The sequence below is a fragment of the Glossina fuscipes genome, unplaced genomic scaffold (assembly GCF_014805625.2).
Source record: "Glossina fuscipes isolate IAEA_lab_2018 unplaced genomic scaffold, Yale_Gfus_2 121, whole genome shotgun sequence".
Classification (NCBI taxonomy): Eukaryota; Metazoa; Arthropoda; class Insecta; order Diptera; family Glossinidae; genus Glossina; species Glossina fuscipes.
In genome coordinates this window covers 3,132,834-3,152,995 of record NW_023998464.1, presented here as the reverse complement: position 1 = coordinate 3,152,995, position 20,162 = coordinate 3,132,834, and positions in this window count along the sequence as shown.

The following is a 20,162-nucleotide window of genomic DNA, read 5'->3' as shown; positions in this document are numbered from 1 at the left end:
GCTAAAGAGCAACAATCTTCTATAAAAACGTGTTTGTTGGCCAAACAGAAGAACAGAAGAACACGAGTTGCCAGCATCAGCAATATACTCTGAGTATTTGAATCAAGCAGAATTGCTATGCAATAGTAAACAATAAAAATACTCCGCAACGAAACATATAAAAAGGACAAACCTCAAAATTCCAGTAAAAGGAAAATAAAAGCAAGAAAGCAAAAAACTATACACAAAATAAAGCAGTGGCAATAGCCCAGGGTGGCAGCGGTGCGATGAGTAAAGGAAAAAAGCTCAGCTTGTAACATTTTATGCTGATCCCTGTCAGGATACACAAAACACACATAATCTTCAAAAAAATAACAAACAAAAATAAATTTCCATCCTTGCTTACATATGCACGCGCATGCACATACATATACGTAGTGTGCAGAGATGATAGAACCAATGATGCTGGTAAGCTTCCACTTTTACAAAACATAACAGCAATGCCAGTATGGTCAGACTTAACAATAAAAAGGTGCGCATTATATATACATACACATCAGTGCCAACAAACATCAACCAATAATGCAGGCGCGATTATGTCCAACAGGACAGCAAAATAAAATAAATGAAAGAAAAAGGGAAAACGAAGAGGACACCAACACCATCACAACTAATACTTACACAACCGCAAGCCTTATTGCTATCCCAAATGCCAACGCTTACTACAATTTTTTGTCATATTTTTCTATGTTTACATATAAAAAATTACCTACACTAACAGCAAAAACAATAAGAAGAAAGAATAACAATATCTTTTTGAAAGGACATTTGCGCAAAGGACATCACAACGACTTAGAAAAGCAAGAAAAAAAATAGTCAAAAAAAAATAAAACAAGAAAGCTTAAGCAACACAAGGAAATCATGACATAAATAAACACAAGACCGCAACATTTTATTAAACGTGCGGCGTGAGATGAGAAGTGCTCTAGTCGTTGTCTGCCATATTATCACTATCGTATATAAAACTGCTTGACGTTTATAATCTCGGTTGGGTTTCATCAAAGCGTTGCTTTCGTGTAATTACGCAGATATATATATATATATATATATATGTATGAAATATAAATAAGATGCATTTCAATTTATGTGTGCATATGTACGTAAGTACAGTCCTCTTTATTCAAGCCCTAGAAAAGAATAAGTTTTTATGGTAAGTGAAAAAGATTTTTTTTCTTGTATTATATCGAAATGAAGGAGAACAGCCATGTTACCACATGTGTTAGATCGCACTGTTGAATATGTTCCTAGTTAACTTAGCTAGGTTCGCTTGCTCGTGTCGCTTCTCTTTATTAGAGGCCTTTCAAAGAAACAAGATTTCAAATAGAAAATCCTTCTAAAAAGTTGGATAAAGTAAAAAACAAGCCATCGTTCGTAAACGTGTTCGTTACATATAAGTGCGTTCGTTGTAGGCGCGTTCTTTAAACAGTTTGGGTTATTTTTCAATTCTTTTGCAAGTTCGTGGACAATGTCTTCATTTTTGCGAAGAAGAGAACCATAGACAGTGCACAGTTGCGCATACGGACGGATGGAGAGACATGCTTTGGTGCACTCCGACTTTGAAACTACTCTAGAATTTATACATTTTATGGGGTTTTGGAAGCTTGCTTCTTTGCTTTATATTATATATAACGTTGTGAATAAAAAAACAAATTGTGACAAAATTCAGTAGGCGGTGTTTTTTACCGCTTTTGCAGGGCATCACCCATACATTCAAGTTTTTATAGATTTATCTGTTGCAGTTTATTAGTAATAAGTAGAAAAACAATTTTTTATTTCTTTTGGTAAAGAGAGGTGTCCTCACTTTACGTGGTACTGTAGACGTGTCAATCGACCGATTTGGCCCAGTTTTTAATACCAACCTATGCTTAAGAGCTTCCAATATCTTTGCCAAATTTCAAGCTTTATTTTTGGGGACAGGAGAATGCATGTAGCAGATGTTACACAGACGGACAGAGGGACATACTTAAATCAATTCAGAATCTAATTGTGGTTAAGATAATATACACTTTGTGGAGTCTCTGAAGCTACTCCTCATCCTTCGGCGGTGGGTATAAAAATAAATAAATAAACATCTAAAAGTTTTATCTCAATTAACATTCAAACGAGCAAGCGGTTGGGAAAAGGTGGTTAAGAAGTGAGAAGTGATGTTTCTGCTTCAACTAACATATTCTTCCCTGTATAGTCGATGGGCAGAACGAATTTGGGGAAAGAAAGACAAATTTTGAAATGTGATACAATACGTAACGCTTTTGCAAATGCCTCGTTTAGTCCTTGTCACGAATATTGTTTCCAATAAGGTATGCAATAAAAAGCGAAGGAGAAGCTTATGCCGTTTTGATAGCCTTGTAATTGAGATGGACACGCCTTTTATCACACTGATCAGTTGAGAATCACTTTTTTAATCGATCGAAGCATTTTAAACAAACAGAACGCATTCCCATCCACTTCCATTTCGTTTCGGCCAAAGAGCGGAGCTTTCGTGAGCTCCAGAACGGAAACGAGTAAATCATTTGGCTGATTCTGAGTTTAAGTAGCATCAATTTTTTCACAAGCCTATCAAAGTGACCTTTTTGGGAATTTTGGTTCGTTTTCAAAACGCAATTACTTTCGTTAGATTACAAAAAAAAAGTTACTTGATGATTGTCACCTATCGCGGCAGTTGCGACATGGCTTGCTAAGCTTAGCGCCCACGCAACTGGGCGGCCATTAAAAGGTCTACTGGGAAGAGTGCTATAAATATTCATTCATTCATTATGCAGTTTGTTTGTGCGATATATTTGAAGATTTGGAAAGCTTGTAGTGTTGTTGTTACGCTTCCATAAAGTCAAATGTAATGAAATGAAGTGTCTAATTGACGTTCCTAATGATTTCTCTGTTACGTACTGCTCAAAATCTCAACTTCAAAATACAACAACAAAGTGTCATATATGAAAGAAACAATAATATTCTATAACGTTACTCGACCAGCGCGGCGTCTTAGAATTCATTTAAGAAACAAGTAAAAAAGTCCCATTCGAGTTCTCGGCGCTTAATTTTTGGCTCAAGGAGAATAAGCGAAAATATCAATGGGATGAGAGATGCACGGGACTAAGTTAAGTCGGCTTCCAAATATTCGGAGAGTGTTGAATGTAAGAATTGTAATTACAATTTAGAAGCAGATAGTTCCAAGGTTGAAAAGGGTTAACCGAAAAAAGAAGGCTAATATGAGTTTTGTAATAGTAAGGTTTGCAGGAAAAGTGAAAGAACTTTTGGAAACCTATTCAAGATCTTTCAGTTACTTATTTATTCATGCATCTTTATTTGATTTCATATTTAAAGTTATTTTGACAAGAACTGCATCTACTTACCCCTAAAAAAAATAACAAAAATTGGTTAATAAACTATCGCACTATGATACAGCAATGCAGTGGTGTATTGTTAGGAGATGCTTGGACACTTATACATTCGCACATTGCATAAACATACCTAAAAAACTTATCTCGAATGAATTCGCTCACAAATTACAATTGTGTTAGAAACAGGATCTCTTGACTGGACAAACTCTAGCAGCGCCACAATATATTTTATTGCCCAACAAAGACATGCACTCATACACATGCGTACATATCCTTATATATGCCCGTGAATGTTTGCAATATCGTGGCAGTCTCCAAAGTTTTTTGTTATATGCACACAAATACATATGTGTATGTGCATATGGATATGCATAGGTGTACAAGCATGTAATGCGGACTCCATTCACAAGAAAGTACGTCCAATTTGGAAAAATGATGCAATGCCTTGTTCAAAGTGTGCTCCTTTACTGCCTACAAATTGTTCTTGTCCTTTTAGAATATTTGTGGATAATAACCAAGCAAAAATTCTTTCCCTCTCGCCACATGCCGTTCGCCAGCCGTTTTTCTCCCATCTTCGTATAAGCCAAAAGCAGTGCTTAAGATGCTCACGATCAATCAATTCAAACAAGTGGTAATCGGAAAGGACTGAGTCTGGCAAGTAAGCCAACGATCTTGCGTTGCCTTCTTAACCATTCTGATCTTCTATTTAACAGCAAACGGTTCACACCTATCAATTCTTGTGGATAGTCATTTCGATCGGCCTTAACAGTTCAAAATAGACCACTCCCCACTGGTCCCACCGAAGACATCGTCTGCCTACCAAAGCACTTTGATCTGGCAGTCAACGTGAATTGTGCATCTGGGTCCACTCATCATAGACTCTTAAGGTTCTCAAGATAAATCCACTTTTCATTTTTCATTGTTCGAGCAAAAAAAAGGATTCAAATTAGTATCGCCGTTGTATGTGCAGTGGATGAATAAACCACGGCCTTTTTGTACGATAGGACGTAACTGTTACTTTAAAAGTCGCATCACGATAAACCAAAGTGTAAAAAAATCAGCCTGTAGCTTAGACGGAACATCAGCACGTCAGTACAGCGCATTCATGCCGCTCCAATTTGAAGGGATCAGCTCGATGTAATATATTGGTATAAGCTGCTCCAACCCAACGGAACCATTGCAAAGAAGTGTGATCAACAACTAGTTCAGTCGAGAAATTCTAACAGGCGTTGTCCGTAGGTTTCAACGCCAGTGCGGGTTGACCATACTTCGTTGTAGCGATAGTGAGTGCTCTATCTGTGGAGGGTCAATACTTATCAATTGGGCACATGCCCACGAACCTACGAACGCCCACTCCCTAACCCTATCTCTTTCTTTTCTTCTATTTGACTATTTACGTGTTGTGTGTACAGGAGCCATCCTTCGAATGGTTGATAATAAAAAAATAAAAAAAAGTATGCCTACGATCAGCTGCATATTTTCAAATCTGCCCAAGGATTTGCTACCTTCCACAGTCTGCCCGACACCTATTGCGTCTTAGGATCAACAACTGTTTCAATCAATCAATGGCCGTAAGTGCTGTCCAGGTAACGAATCTATTGCTACAGCTATGTGAGAACACAGAACAAGAGTAGTTTCATTACGAACAATACTTTGAGTGGCATATTGCGGCGCGAAACTTATTTGTGCACCTAATAAATATATACAAACTTCTAAAATTTGACTGTGTTGTTGGCTTTTGCTTGCTTAAAGAAATGCAAGAAGAGCAAAATTTATGTCGTGACATTTTAAATTGCGCAATTTTTATGAAATCCTCTTCTTCTTCTTCTCGTACTTTTTCTTATTTATGTATATACAAATATATATACGTACACATATTTATTTTATTATTTTATTTTACATTTTTTGTTTTAATTCTTTCTGTTTGTTTGTTTATATTATATATTTTTCGCCATTTTTTTTTTTTTTTTTTTGTTTTTGCTTTGCATTGTTCTCTTTGGTGGGTCACTCCGTTAGCCATGAGTGCCATGTCGGGAGTTGAATGTTTGCCGGTTCGTGTATCTGAGTGAATCCTTAGAAAATTTATAACAATTTTTCTGAGAGCGTACATCTCAAAATATGTCCAAATATTCATGCAAACACAAGCGCACATAAACACGCAAACGAAGCCATAGACAACTAATGTAAAGCAAAACGCAAAAAAATAGCAAAAAAAAAAAAATAAATATTTGAGGGCAAGGAATGTATTTTAGTACTGTGCACTGTCAAGTCATTTATTTATTTTAATGTTTACTTTACTTCACCGACCAACTAACCAAACAACTGACCGACCAACCTCTTGTGTTCGTCGAATTAGGAACGAGAGAGATGATGATTTACCGCGTAAAACTAAATGCACTTGTTACCTAATACACCTCGCCACCCTTTATATCTATGTGTGTGCATTGTAGTGCCTTTAGTATTGCACAAGTATATATGTGGAAATAAAACAGCTTGCTTGCCAATCTATGCCTGCAAGTGTATGAACGCTTTCATTTGGCATTGGCGTTTGGATAATATTTTATTAAAACTCAAGGATATATATGAAGATTCTCTCTTCTCGTAAAACTGTGTTTCTCTGTTTCTTCCATTCAGTCAAAATAATATTCTTTATATTTTAAATACGTTTCAATTCGCTTTTAAACGATCGCATATGCCTTGGTTTCCATGAAAAAATCAAATTTCTCAACAAACTGCTGTTCTCTCTCTGTCTCTCCCTATCTTTTGTGCTCTTCTTTTTTCATTGTAATACACAGTCGTCATTATTAACGAGATCGTGAAGACGAAAAATGGCCGTTCACACCTATTTTACGTGCATTTGATGTTTTGGCGGCTCAAGCATGTCATTCGGATGTCATATGCGGCTTGGTAAAAGATGTAAAGGCTGGCCGTAATGGCATGTATTTTTAGGCGACATTACGGTAAAGGCATCCATAAATATTAAATTATTTGCAAAGAAATGATTTTTGTCCTCAGTTCTCCACCGATCATCAAAGACAAAATAGGTGTTCTTTTGCAGTTTTCGGCGGCCTGTATAGAAAATATCCTAAAAAGTACAATATTCTCTACAACGCCGTAATAAAATGGCGACGCCCATACGTTCCGAGGATCACCCTTGTCATTGCATACTTTTTCATTTTCATACGGGACTTAATGACACAGCAATTTGCAATGTTTATGGATATCTATTGTAGGTTAATACTGTGCACGTTGGTTGAGAAGGTTTTCTGCTGATGATAATGATCACCCTGACAGACGTCGAAATGGACAACAAATTGAAGTTCGTAATGGTAACCCAAAATTTCTAATGGAGGCTGAGCGAAAGTTAAGTATACGAGGATTATCGAGAAGACTTAAGGCCACGTGGCCGCCTATACAAGTATACAAAGATACAAGGACACAGAAAATATGGAAAGTTTATTGATCTGTTTGCACGTCATTGCTATCCAGATTTCGTAAAGATCCCTTTCTTAATAGAATTGGTAACGGAGGTGACAAACGGATTCTGTATGAGAGCATGAAGCTTTCCAAGCAATGGCTTTCTGCAAATGAAAGCGCAAAATCATTCTCCCAATCTAGCTTATTAAGAATGCATCTTAGATCATAGCTTGCTTCATGAACAGTGTAAGCCTATTAGAGGAAATTTGGTAGATTGTTGTTGACAATAATGGATGATAAAGTTTACATGTTTGATTCCAAAATAAATAATCATTCCATGAGTCCCACTAATACATACTGACTTCGACAAGAACATGGAACCAAAACTGACCTTGGGAGCCCTGTGAGCTACTTTTTTGTACACGATCCATCAGTCAGGGAATGTCCGCTATATATGCTTCTGCAACTCTGACCACTGGTCCGCAAATGTCAGATAAACTATTTTCCGCTTATGGGAAAGGTACTTACCCAACTTAGAATATAATTGTCCCGGATTGTGTGTATCAGATGTCAATTGTTCGTACCATACTTTGTACATTAACACTCGGGTCAGGCCGTACTTTCATAGATTTGCAATTCTCTTGAAAACCCTGCATTTTCACACAAACAGTCTGCAACTGGAAGTAGATGATGACGATAACAATGGTATCTCTGCTCGAAAGAGAAAAAAAACAATCTGCTTATCATACAATAACATGAAGACAAGCACTTTAGGTTGTTTATAAAAGCTCCCATTCACTGTTTCATAGATTCATAATTTCTTAACTACAAGTTGATCTTTCGTAACAGTGCAAGCTGCCAGAGTATCTGTGTGACATTGAATTGCAATAGTATTTCTTAATGTTGTTAGCGCGAATCTGGCGTTAAGTTCTGCTTTCAAGGCAGACGCAACAGAAATAATTTCAAAAGGAAAAAAACACAAAATTCACTTGCGTCGATTATGGTCTCGATGATGAGAAAACTCAACATTATCATTAGTTTTTCAAATGTTTGTTTTAATATCTTTATCAAGTTTTTTCTATTCTTCGGGGTTTTCTTTTTTCATTCTCTCTTCTTAAATCGTTTTCTCAAGACAAAATTTATGGTTGATTTTTTGTTCTTTAACTAAAGAAAAAAACATTTTTTTTCTTCTTTTTTGTTAATTTATTTCGTTATTTATGTATTTGAATTTGATATGGTTCACCTAGACTAACGAAAAACCACCAGATATTTCAGGTGGGTACGCAGACCTGGCGATGGTGATGGAGAGCGCTGGAACTGCAACGGTGTTGTGTCAGAATATAAAATGATTTATTGAACTGACATCAGTGAATTTTGTCGAGTTAACTGTTCTTCTCTCTAAGTTTGCAAGCAACCAGCTATGTACAGAATGGCAGTACCATTATTAAACCTTTCTCTCTCTTCTTCGACCCAGTTCGCCATATATGACACCCAACTCAAACTCAAAGATAATTTTCTCTATTTTATAGTTTGACTTTACCCTGATTTCCTATTTATTGCTGTTGTTGTCAATGATATTGATACTCTAAGGGTACAGTAAAATCTCTTTTAAAACAACATTAGCAAATGCGAAACAAAAAAATATTAACAAATAAATAAAATTTAGGCTTGGCTTTACCGTCCTAAACAAATCAAGTTAAGAAAAAAATGTGAATATAGGAAGACTTTTATCCCGTCCGGGCTTTAAATGCTTTAAAAAATGAAAGTCCAGTATATGTATTGTGTGATCGGAGTGTGACCATGAGACCTAAATCTCTTACAAAACACAAAATTCTTCCTAAAATTATTGCTGAAGACGGACAAATCATAACTGCAGCACCCACTCACATAAAAAGGATTAATTGAATCAAGAACTTTTGCTGAAGCTTTAATTAAAAGAATTTCCTTACCAATATTATGTCATTGATAACTGAACGAACAACCCTTATGGAGTAAAGGGAAAATGTAATGCTTGCCTTTTAAAGAAGGTTTCACTGCCGCATAGCCGCTATAGGTATGTATGCGCGTATATGTCTATGCGCCTATGTGTGTGTGTGTGTGTGTGTGTGCGTGTGTGTATGTGAATGTTTAGTTGAGACTATTTATGTTGCTTCGTTATTTTTTGTACATTTTTTTATTGTTGTCGTCATTTCTTCTTCTTACACATTTGTTGCAACTGTCTCTCTAGGTTATTCCATGCCATATATTATAAACATTGCAAAACAGAGGCAGAAGAGAGTGGCAGAGCGTTCAAAGTTGCAGAATGGCAGTGTGGCACTGGCATCAGCAAGCAGCAATGTTAGCATAGTTGGCGCAAAAAATGGCACCGATGTGAAATGAAGTTTTGATTTAGTTCAAAAATTTTATCAAAGAAACATTGCAAAATATTTTTTATGTTGTTGTGTTGCTTTCATTGTTGTTGTTGTTCGTTCATCTTTCGTTCGTTTCTTCTGGTTATTCTTGTGATGTTTCTACTTTTCTACTCTCTTCAATAAATCACGACATGGGATGTCTTTGATACACAACGACGACGACGGCGACGACGACAATGACGACTACAACGGGAACGGCAACGATGAACATTCCTCGAGTAAGCAAAATATATTGTATTGCAGTGTTGGTGATAGTTTAGTGTGCATATAATGGTGAATGGGAAGCTTCTCGGCAGCACCTCAACCATCAAACCAACTAAATATCAGCCGCCCTACCCTATACTTCATACGTATGTTAACGTATATATTCAGTTATATTCAGTTCAGTTCAGTTCAGTTCAGTCCATTTTATATATATATCTCTCTCGCCCTATCTCCTTCCACCGTCCTTCTTTTGTTGTAATGGAAATTTTGATTTATGCTTTTTTACTATAATGCAAAAGTTCACACCATACAAATACATACGTATAGAAAATAATCGCATATAACGTACATACATCATGAAATATATCGAGTTCGCCATTTTGTTATATATATATATATATATATATATATATATATATCTATATATATATATACATATATATATATATATACTGAAATATTTTAATGCTTTTTATTGCTTTTCTTACTTTTTTCGTTTTTTTTTTGTCGAACTTATGTAAAGTTTTAAATAACTGAACTATTGAAGGGTAAACTTGATATGTTTTCATTTTTCTCTTGCTGTTTTTTTTGTACTGAACTAGATGTGTGAACTTATTTTAAGGAATGGGAAAATCCGCGCGCGTCGAAACTTTCAGTTTAAATAAAGCAAATGAAATTTTATGATAGCTGACACAGCCTTTATGGCAAATAATAGTCTCGGCAAACCTGGATCCATCACAAGTAACCAGATGTTGTATTATATACATAATCGTCTTTAAAGAAAATCCTACAACTGCAGTGGCGTTCAGATGCAGTTACTAAGATGCATATTTACAAACATATATGTACATATATAAGTAAATATAGCAATATATACATATACACATATGAATAATGTACATACATACAGATATGTAAAAGCTTTCCCAATGGGATGACAATTTCAGTTTTTTATGACAATTTTTTTTTTTAACTATTTGTCTACAGTGTTCTTCCTTTACACGTAATAGAAATTACATACAATGCGATGCTTTTGTGAATCATTTTTTGTACGCTTTAAGATGCTGCAGCAGATCGTTGGAATTGAAAGTGGTGAAATATCAGTATTTATTAGGACATTTTATGTAATATAATCAAGACTGCGAAGAAAGGTTTTCCGCATATGAGCCTCGCTACTTAGCCTGTAACATCCCAACCAAGTACTTTAGGCTGTTTTATGTTTTCTTTACAATGGCGTACAATCGTTAGGCTTAACAATGGCGCCAATGGCGTTAAGAATTGTTTTCCAAAAACTATTTTCATAGGTTTTCTTGTTTACTAAATTTCGTACTTGAATTAGCTAAAAATTAGGTCAAAAATAAGTCTATTAAACTATCTCAAAAATATTGTACTGTACATGTATTCGTGATAAACACGTGGTCCTGTATAAATTCAGCTAATTGTGTATTCGTATGGCCAGCCTCCAGTTTCTCACTGAAGGATAAATGAAAGATAAGAAATTGCAAGTTTAGAAGTATTTTGTGTTGCTATTAACCACAGATTATGTACGAAAATGGGGGAAAAAACTAACGAAAGCAAAGCTTCTAAATGTTGCGAAAATATATGTATATATTTATGATTCACACATATATACATAAGACTTAATTATATATACATGTTACATATATAGATGCAAATGGGCATGTATATTGCACTATTATATACTATATTACATACTACATGATATACAATAATAATATTCAGAGTAGACCTGAAAAAATTCAGAAAATATATCCTTAAGGCCTTGTTTAAAACGCCGTTCGATGTCCTTGCCTTAAAAAAATTGCCTTACTTTCTTTACCCTCATGATATTGTACACCCATGTGCGTTCTACGCAAAGTAGTATTAAACTAATGAACTCAAGTCTGTTCTCATTTCTACGGACTCTTACTTGTTGTTTTTCGTTGCTTGCTGCCGGCAGAATTGAATTTGATCAATTTCGCTACCAGATACTGAGCATTGTCCTTATGCAAAGACATTTAACTCGCTGTTGACGTCCATGGTTTGTTGAAACTAACCCAAGCTTGTGGCCCTATGATAATAAAATGGCTGCTGTTCATACCATTGCAGCAGCATTTCATTCATCGATGCGTCTTTCGTTCAGATCATGTGCCCTTGTTTTCCTGACAGTTGCATATTGCCAATGGTATACAAAAAAACACGTTGCAACTTTACGGGGATGCATTTAGCTCTCCTGCCGTCATCCGTTACGTTTGTATATCGTTTTCATCCAGTATTGTTTACACTAAACGGTCTCCGTCCTTCACTTTGAAATCGCAAGTTTCACATCGTCGAAAGCAGGCTTTGCAAGCTTTAGCATTTGCGCTTTTTCCTTTTGATTAGAAACGAAAACCAACGCACGTCGCAAATGCTCGTTATTAAGCATGAATTCGACCGTTTTTATTGCCAATCACTCTGTTATTTCTAGATTTGCTCTAACCACACGGTTTTAAAGCTTGTTGACAGCGCAATTTATTTCCTTCAGGCGACTGTTCCATCAATCTTTTGCGTGATTAAGTGAAATGAATTGACCTGAATTGAATTGAGTTGATCGCTTGTACTAATTCCAGCGGTTGTGATTTTAGTCTCCACAGTAAATGCCTCACAGTGCATATATTAGATAAATTTCAAGTCAATCCTTCGTTGAATTGATCGAAACGATTTTGGAACCTCGTAGATGTGCCTGGCGAACATCTGCACCACTTTCTTGCGGAAAATTGTCGCGGTATCGTAAGTTATAAGCGGGAATAACAAAATGGGTGGCTTTATTTGTGGCGGGTCAAGCTTATTTCCTAACATTGTCTACTTGCTCGACCGAAATATATATCTGCCAACTGTGCTACAATTTTTGAGGTCAACTGACTCATTCTTGTAGAAGCTGATTATATGAAGATCGTCAGTAGCTGAAGTGTTATCCGTTTTGTGAAAGGATGCTCCTAGTAGGTCTACAACGTGCAGACCAAATTCATATCGTGGCTTATCATGACCGATTCCCTATCATGCGTATGGCATTAGAGGCTTTGTTTTTTATTCGATTTTTCGATTTTTCAAAATAATACCTTAAACTGCCCGAGCAATGATTGTTGTGATTTGTTTAACGTACGCATATATAACTAACTGCATATCCTTATTCATATGCACTAGTGTGAATATGTACATAATTCACATAAACTATAGATTAATCGTACTGGTAGAACGTATTCAATCGTTAAATGGTGATGTTATTATGACCAATAAACACGAACAAACGTTGTAATGCAGTCGATAATAATGATACATAATCACTGCAATGATCATAAAATATGTACACACAAATATATATATTTATATCTGTATATGTACGCAGGCACATACAAACGAATAAATAATACGTAGAAGTAAAGGGTGGTTTCATAAAGTACGTGTATATATATATATATGTGTTTTATACTCTATCTGCACAAAGCTACCTATCATATATAAGAACATAAGATACGCACATAATCTTGAATAAATATATAAACGGGAACGTAAATTCTCACATCTTTGAATTTACGTTTGTTTGTGTATATATGTTAAATGTTTTGCTTGATTTGCGTAACATGCACATCATCTTGTTAACTAATATTTGCTAATAAACGAGTTAATTAAACCTGAATTATGGCTATGTATGTGTAATCTTACATGCGACCGCAGCGGTACATGAGTAACAGCAGCAGCCGAGAGCAGAGGTAGTGTTAATCTTATGCTTTATAGCGTTATAAATGTTTAAATGCGTTCACAGAAAGACTAACATGGCTGATTTATGACCGTCAAAGGATTAAGATTACGGAATATGTATGTATGTATGTATATGTCAGAAGTATAAATAGGTTGGAATAACAAACACGAGAAACATGATTGTAAATGTTATGCCTTTGCATACGACAAATAGTTGTACTCGATTATTAAATGAAAACATATTTGGAATCCAAAGTTTGTGGCGAAGAAAAACACGCAACCGTTTTGTGCAAAAGAAAGCAAAAGAAAAATAAACTCTTTGCTGTCAACGTCTCTGCCGTCAAAACTTGTCGAACACACCTTTTAAATTTCTTTAATAGTAAAAATGATGATACATGTCCCATGTATGTACGTATGCATACGTGTGCCGATAGTGTAATGCGTTGTCAACAATCATAAATAAATTTATTTGTATTTATGTGATTTGTTATTAAAAAGACAAAAATATCGTTTTGGAGAAGAATTGCTCAACCTATGATATAATTGGGTCACCGTCTAGATATCGAGCACAGTAATGAGAAAACAGTAAACTAACTTTTAAAAGCGTGATCGTTCCTCAAAATATTCTCCTTTATGATCTGCGCAGATTTTATACGTTCCAATCGCTTTTTAGCTTTTTCTGGTGACGGAAATCATTGTCTATGCAACTTATTCTTGACCTCCGGTTGCAAAAAGAAGTCATTGCTACCATAATTAGGTACCAAATTAGGATTGTGCGGTGAGTGATGACCAGGTGTTTAAACAATCAAAGTTAAATTATCAAAGTCTTCTGGCGAACAACTTAGTGTGCCGGTCGCGTTCTTCTAACGGCGTTTTCGTCTCAAAGTGCGTCGCCAGCAAACGGCTCTTGTTGAATTTGCTTTAAATTGACCACTCATCGATCGATGATACTTCACCTGTTATGATCTTACACAGATCTTTTAAAGCAGAAGCCATCTATTTCTAAAACACTTGTTTGTACCAACTGAAAGGAGCATCTATTTGGGATTCCCTGAAATTCACACGGCTAAGCAACAATGCATTTTTATATATTTTGGTGAAACTGATGCCTAAGGTTGTCTCAATTTCCTAGTACAGTTTTTTACACAGCGTCAATGTTTCCTGACACTACATCTCTTTTTGGACGATCTTCACCACTTTCGTTGATGAGCTGACGGTGGCCGTGAAACGTTGGCTCGTTGCCGAACATGGAAGTAAATTGATCCATGCACACTTGCCTTGCTTGAAAATACATATCGAAAGACGTTAAAATTCTCAATTTTTTAGCCCCTATTAATATATCCCTGTAAATAATGCGAATCGTTCTCAATTCACAAAATTTTCTGACGAAGGTTATGATCAACGCTGTTAAACTTTTCAGCGGAAACTTCAAAAGGTACATAAAAACACTTAGTGCTGCCAACTACGGGCAAATGCTACAATTCATTAGATGCTTAGAGAGTTTTTAAGTAATGAATGTCCTTTGACCAACCCTATTCGAAGATGTCGTCCCATCTTTATGATACGAGTTATGCATAATACCCTCCTCCTACGCTTTAAGCTTATCGCGTGTAAATGTGCGATAACATCGCTAAGGCACTGCCACCATGTGGTATTTCCTGCCAAAGGATTCTCACTACGTTTACATATTGTTGCTTCGGTTTTTTGTCGTTGCCACTCCGAGGGGACTTGCCTTAAAATCGACAAGATATCGTCTTTTGTCTATTGTTGTTATTACAACACATTTCTAAGACTTAAGTAATATAAACGCTAGCAACTAAGAATCGCGCGACTCAATTTTTGGATAAAGTTATTTTTGTAGAGCATCTATTTGAGTTTAAGATCGCTTGTCACTCCTTCAAAGTGTGTAAGTTGTTTCGGAGATCGCCACTGGGTAGCATTCGAATGAACAGGTATCCTGCCAACGTTCTATGTAACTGTCAGGACTCGAAGCTCTGTGGTAAGGGGATGAAGGACTTTAGCATTTAGTATTCAATTTTTATTTCATTTCATAGAATATCTCGTGCCATCGCCTTTGTGGGTGCTTTTCTTTTCACCTAACTTTCTCAATCGAGAATACAAATCAGATAATTTTTTGTTTTTTTCCTTTTTATTGTTTTTTCTCCTGAAAATACTAAATCAAGTGGACACCTTATGTGTTGGAAGTGGTAGCATATCAAATGATTATTTTTCTAAACTAACATGAGCAACACTCACACGCGTACAAATGTATAACACATGATGACTTTTACTAACTTGAACAAAGTGAAAAATCCCAAAGCATCCCATTATTAGTGAATTTTATATCTACACATATACTCACACTTAGGCACACACATTCCCTTAGTTTATTATACACATATAGTACGTATTTTGTCTTTAGCAGTAAAACTTTTTACAACTTAATGTTTTATTTTACACAGAGTAAGTAACGGTGTGTGCTGCTTATGTGTATAAACGTATCCTTGAACTGGTTTACGGTGGGCGGATAAAGTGTTAGTAAGACATACGACCACACACCAAGATGGATGATATGCAGACGTATGATGCATGGCGCGCGCATAAACTTGAACAGCAACAAAACAGTTGTGCAGGGATGGATGTTAGTTAGATACTACTATTATTGCAAAAAGTAAAACAGTGTACAATAGGACCAGGAAAGAATCGCAAAACACCGTTTCATTCGTTGGTTTTGAATTTCAGACAATTTTTTCTTTTTTTTTGTTGTTTTGTTTTTTTTTTTTACTTTTCTTTTCTTCTTAATACTTTTGCTTAGTTCGTGTGCATTTCTGTGCATATTACTCATACGCCCGTCATTGCCATATGAAATATGCTACTGCCTGAGACGTTAAAAGAAGTTTATTATACAACAAATAAACAAACGTTGAATAATATGTTACACTAGCAAGCAGCACCAGCAGCAGCAGCAGCAGCAAGGCAATGAGTATGAGCAGCGTAAAGATAGTAAAGATAGAGCACAGGCAAAAAAGTAGTGCCGAACAACAAATATCTACATATATATGTGTGTACCTTATTTATAAATATGTATAACATCCTGCTCGAATCTTGTCTACAATAAATCAAATTTTATTACATTTTTCTTTATTCATGCCATTGGATATGAAACATGAACATTTATACATATATTTATACATACATTTATATATATATATATTTGCAGTTTAATATATATAACACATATGTCTATATAAATAACACCTACATATATAAACGTATATTGCCTTTTGTTTACTTCGCGTAATTATTGTTAAGACCTAAAGTTATTGTAAATTAGCGTTTTTTTTTTCTTTTTTTACCAGAAGAAATTGTATGACAAATATTTTTTTTGTAAACTCTATAGTAAAATACAGTTAACTTGCATATGCAAATCACACCCATTTTTGCTACAACAACTGTCTACGCAAACGTGTACCCACGCAGCAGATAAGCTATGGTAGGTAACAGGCAGAGGTCCCTGATTCAATTTCGACTTTAAATTTGTTCACAACATCTATGAGTCGATCACTGACTCTGGGAATAAATGATCGATGATTAGATAACGATGACAAATGGCCAGCGCGGTCGGTGAAAATAGTGCTACCCTTTGATAGTAACTGTTACGTAGATCAAAGATGTCATACAAACTTACGGTATGTTTCTATAAAACCGATTTATTACAATCACCTCATCAAACATGAAACGAAGATACCACACGTATTAAACAAAGGGAAACAAAGAAAGAGAAGAGAAGCGTTGAGAAGGGAAGAAAAGAAGCCAAGTAAAAGCATTAAAGAAGGGCACAGCCCACCGTTGAATACCCTACAATTGTCTATATATCGATTTTTCAAATCGATTTTTCTATGAGAAGTGGCCAAAAAAGTGGTTCGATCAATACCTTTCGTTCTTTCATCAAATATATCAAAATGTGGTGGCCTGTATCTTGAACACACAAATACATGGAGAAAAAAGCTTAGAAAGTGATAGTGAATCGAACGGTATAATAAAAGTTGGATCCATCTCAAGTCTTGTGGTTGTTCCATAATACACTTAACTTAATACATCCTTATACTACAAGTGGTGTAGGGAACAGGACGAAAAAAGGAAAGCAAAACTAAAAAACAGAAAAAGAAAAGAAAAAAGAAAGGAAAATTCCCTTGAAAAGAAAAAGCGTTGGAAAAAGAAAGAAAGGAAAAGTAAAAGGAACACAAAAGGAAAGAAAAGAAAAGAAAGGCTAAGCAAAAAAAAGGAAATTGAATTTTTAATTCTCAAATTCGTTGCAATCCTCTCCTATGATTTCTAAGACGAAAATTAAATTTTCAGAGCCTAGTATTCGATGACCTTTCGAACTCTTCCAATTTTCATTTCCTTTCCTCAAGCTATTAGCGTTTGCACCACGTTAATAAATGATTCCGGGAATGTGCAATGAAACAATGGAATTTGTGGCCTGTTCATCGTCGTATGGGATTAGTTACGAAGATTATTTCGAAAGAGATTCATCCAATATATTGATGCCAACCAACTGACTAACATCAACCTGAAGAGTTATTATATTAAAGCGGATTAAAGAAAAAATCCTGTTTATTTATATATCTATTTATGCTCACATGCAACCTCAATAAACTTCACATACATAATTACATACTGTAATTGAAGGAAGATTCAATCCGCCTATAATCTCATGAAATGTTGCAAGAAGATATTGCAAAGCGAAACTACAACTGGTTGAATTTCTTAGTGACTAAATTGCATTATTTGGTTGATATTCTAGACGTGAAAAACATTGCAACGCGATTTATAATAAAAAATAGATAAAGTTCAGCGTTAAAGGAAGATTTAAAAGAGACGATATGAAATGTGTCTAAGGATCATTACCCGCAGCGTAGTCGATGACAAAAGAAGTGAGTCTCTAAGTGACACCTTCAGGTGCCACATTGAAGACAGTGAGAGACAATATTCAACGATCACATTAAAGTCGACTAGAAAATACGACCAGACTGAGATTTTTAATAGGAAGAAGAGATCAAGGAGGAGAAAGCAGTTGTTATTTAAGCATTGCCTAAATATGCTCCGGAAATGGGTTTTTCTTTTTAAATTTAAATTGTCGCCTTAAGCAACCTGTTCGAAAAGCACACGTGTTGTTATGTGAAATGAAACGAAAATGAGCCTCAAATGAGGGCATTTGCAATCCTTTGGGTCGACTATGATATTATATTGATTAACATTATATTCCCCGCATTACCTCTTATGACGACATAGAGTCAACTTTACATTATTTGAAATGGTTAGTTAAAGAGTTAGCGGTAGATAAAAAAAAAATAAAATAATAATTACGAGTGCAAAGGGTTAATAGACTGTCATTTCGAATGACGGTTCGTTTTATTGACAATATAATTCCTTCTACTTTTCAAGGACGATGATCCTTTCATCCTTCAATTAAAGGCAAAAAATTACTTTGAGAGCAGTTAACCTTGCTTGTAAGCCTCTATGCCCGGTTGACCTTCTAACTTCTAGTGTCTGTGTTAATAAATAATCAAAGTCTTTTATTGCTCATCGTGTCTGGAATATTACCAATGGCAGGATATTTGACTTATAAGTGAGAGCAAAAAATGTACATAGATGTAGGTAATTGAATAATTCAGTACATAAATGTTTCTTCACGTTACTTACTGTGCGTGTTTAAGTGTGTTCAAGATCGTAATAATAAAGTGAAGAAATAAAACTGAGTTTTTTTATAATGTTTTTATTTTAAGGTTTATTTGAGCTTCATGTGGATTTGAATGCATTCTTTTGAAAATCTTATTTTTTCTTTTTCTTCGTGTTACTTTATAATAAAGTGATTTATTTAAACAAAATGTTTAAAACTACGTATATATATATATATTTTTATATTTATATCTACATATGCAGGTTAAATTAATTTATACATACATGTGTGTGCGTGTGTGTTTGTGTCTTACATAAAACACATTTATACTTGTATATATGTATAGATGGCTGTTTTTCTTTTCTTTTTTTTTATATTTATTTGATAAAAAGAGAACTTATGCTTGCGTAGTTGATGAAATCATTTAAGATTTATTTGGATCGATTAAAATTTTTTAGATAGAGGAAGAGAGAGTGACAAATGAAAAGAGGAAGAGATAGAAGAACAGAGAAAGAAAGAGAGATAAAAATACAAAGAGAGAAAGAAAGAAAGAAAGAAAGAAAGAAAGAAAGAAAGAAAGAAAGAGAGAGATAGAGAGAGGAAACGAGATAGTGACTTGCAGCAGAATGTAACTAAAAATTAATATCACAAAGAAAAAAGGAATTTTGCATACATATGCGACAAGATGCTGTAAATGAATACATACATACAGGTGCTTATGCCATGAATTATGTTTGTCGTTCTTGTTGCATGCCAAACAACAAATCAATTAATTATTAATCACTTTGCATGAATGTTAAACATTTCATTGCTAAACTAAATCCTTGTATGTACTTTCTTTTATTTCTTATTTTTTTTACTCTTACGGGAAATCTTAAAATGTTTCTATCTTTCCGATTCTGCGATTTTTTTTTTTTCATTTTTTATTATTATTATTAAGAAATACAAATTTATAGTTTACGTCTATAATAATTAAATATGTAGAAATATTATTTAGCACGATTTAAAATTTATATATATATATATATATATATATATAACGTATATCGGTCATTAATAATAAGTTGTTATAAATTAAATATATTCGTAGTTGATTTTGTAGGTAGTTGGAGTGTCATCGTATACTTTATGTCTTCTACAATTACTCACTTCTTTAAAATATTCTTCTTCTCCGTCTTCTTTTTTGATTTTTCTACTTTATTTTAAACTTATCGACATATTTTATATTTTATGAATATTTCTTTTTTTATGTTGACTTTTTTTTGGTATCTTCTACACCTCTCCACAGTCGAATATTTTTGAAAATTTTATCTAGAAATTTCAATTTAGTTCAAT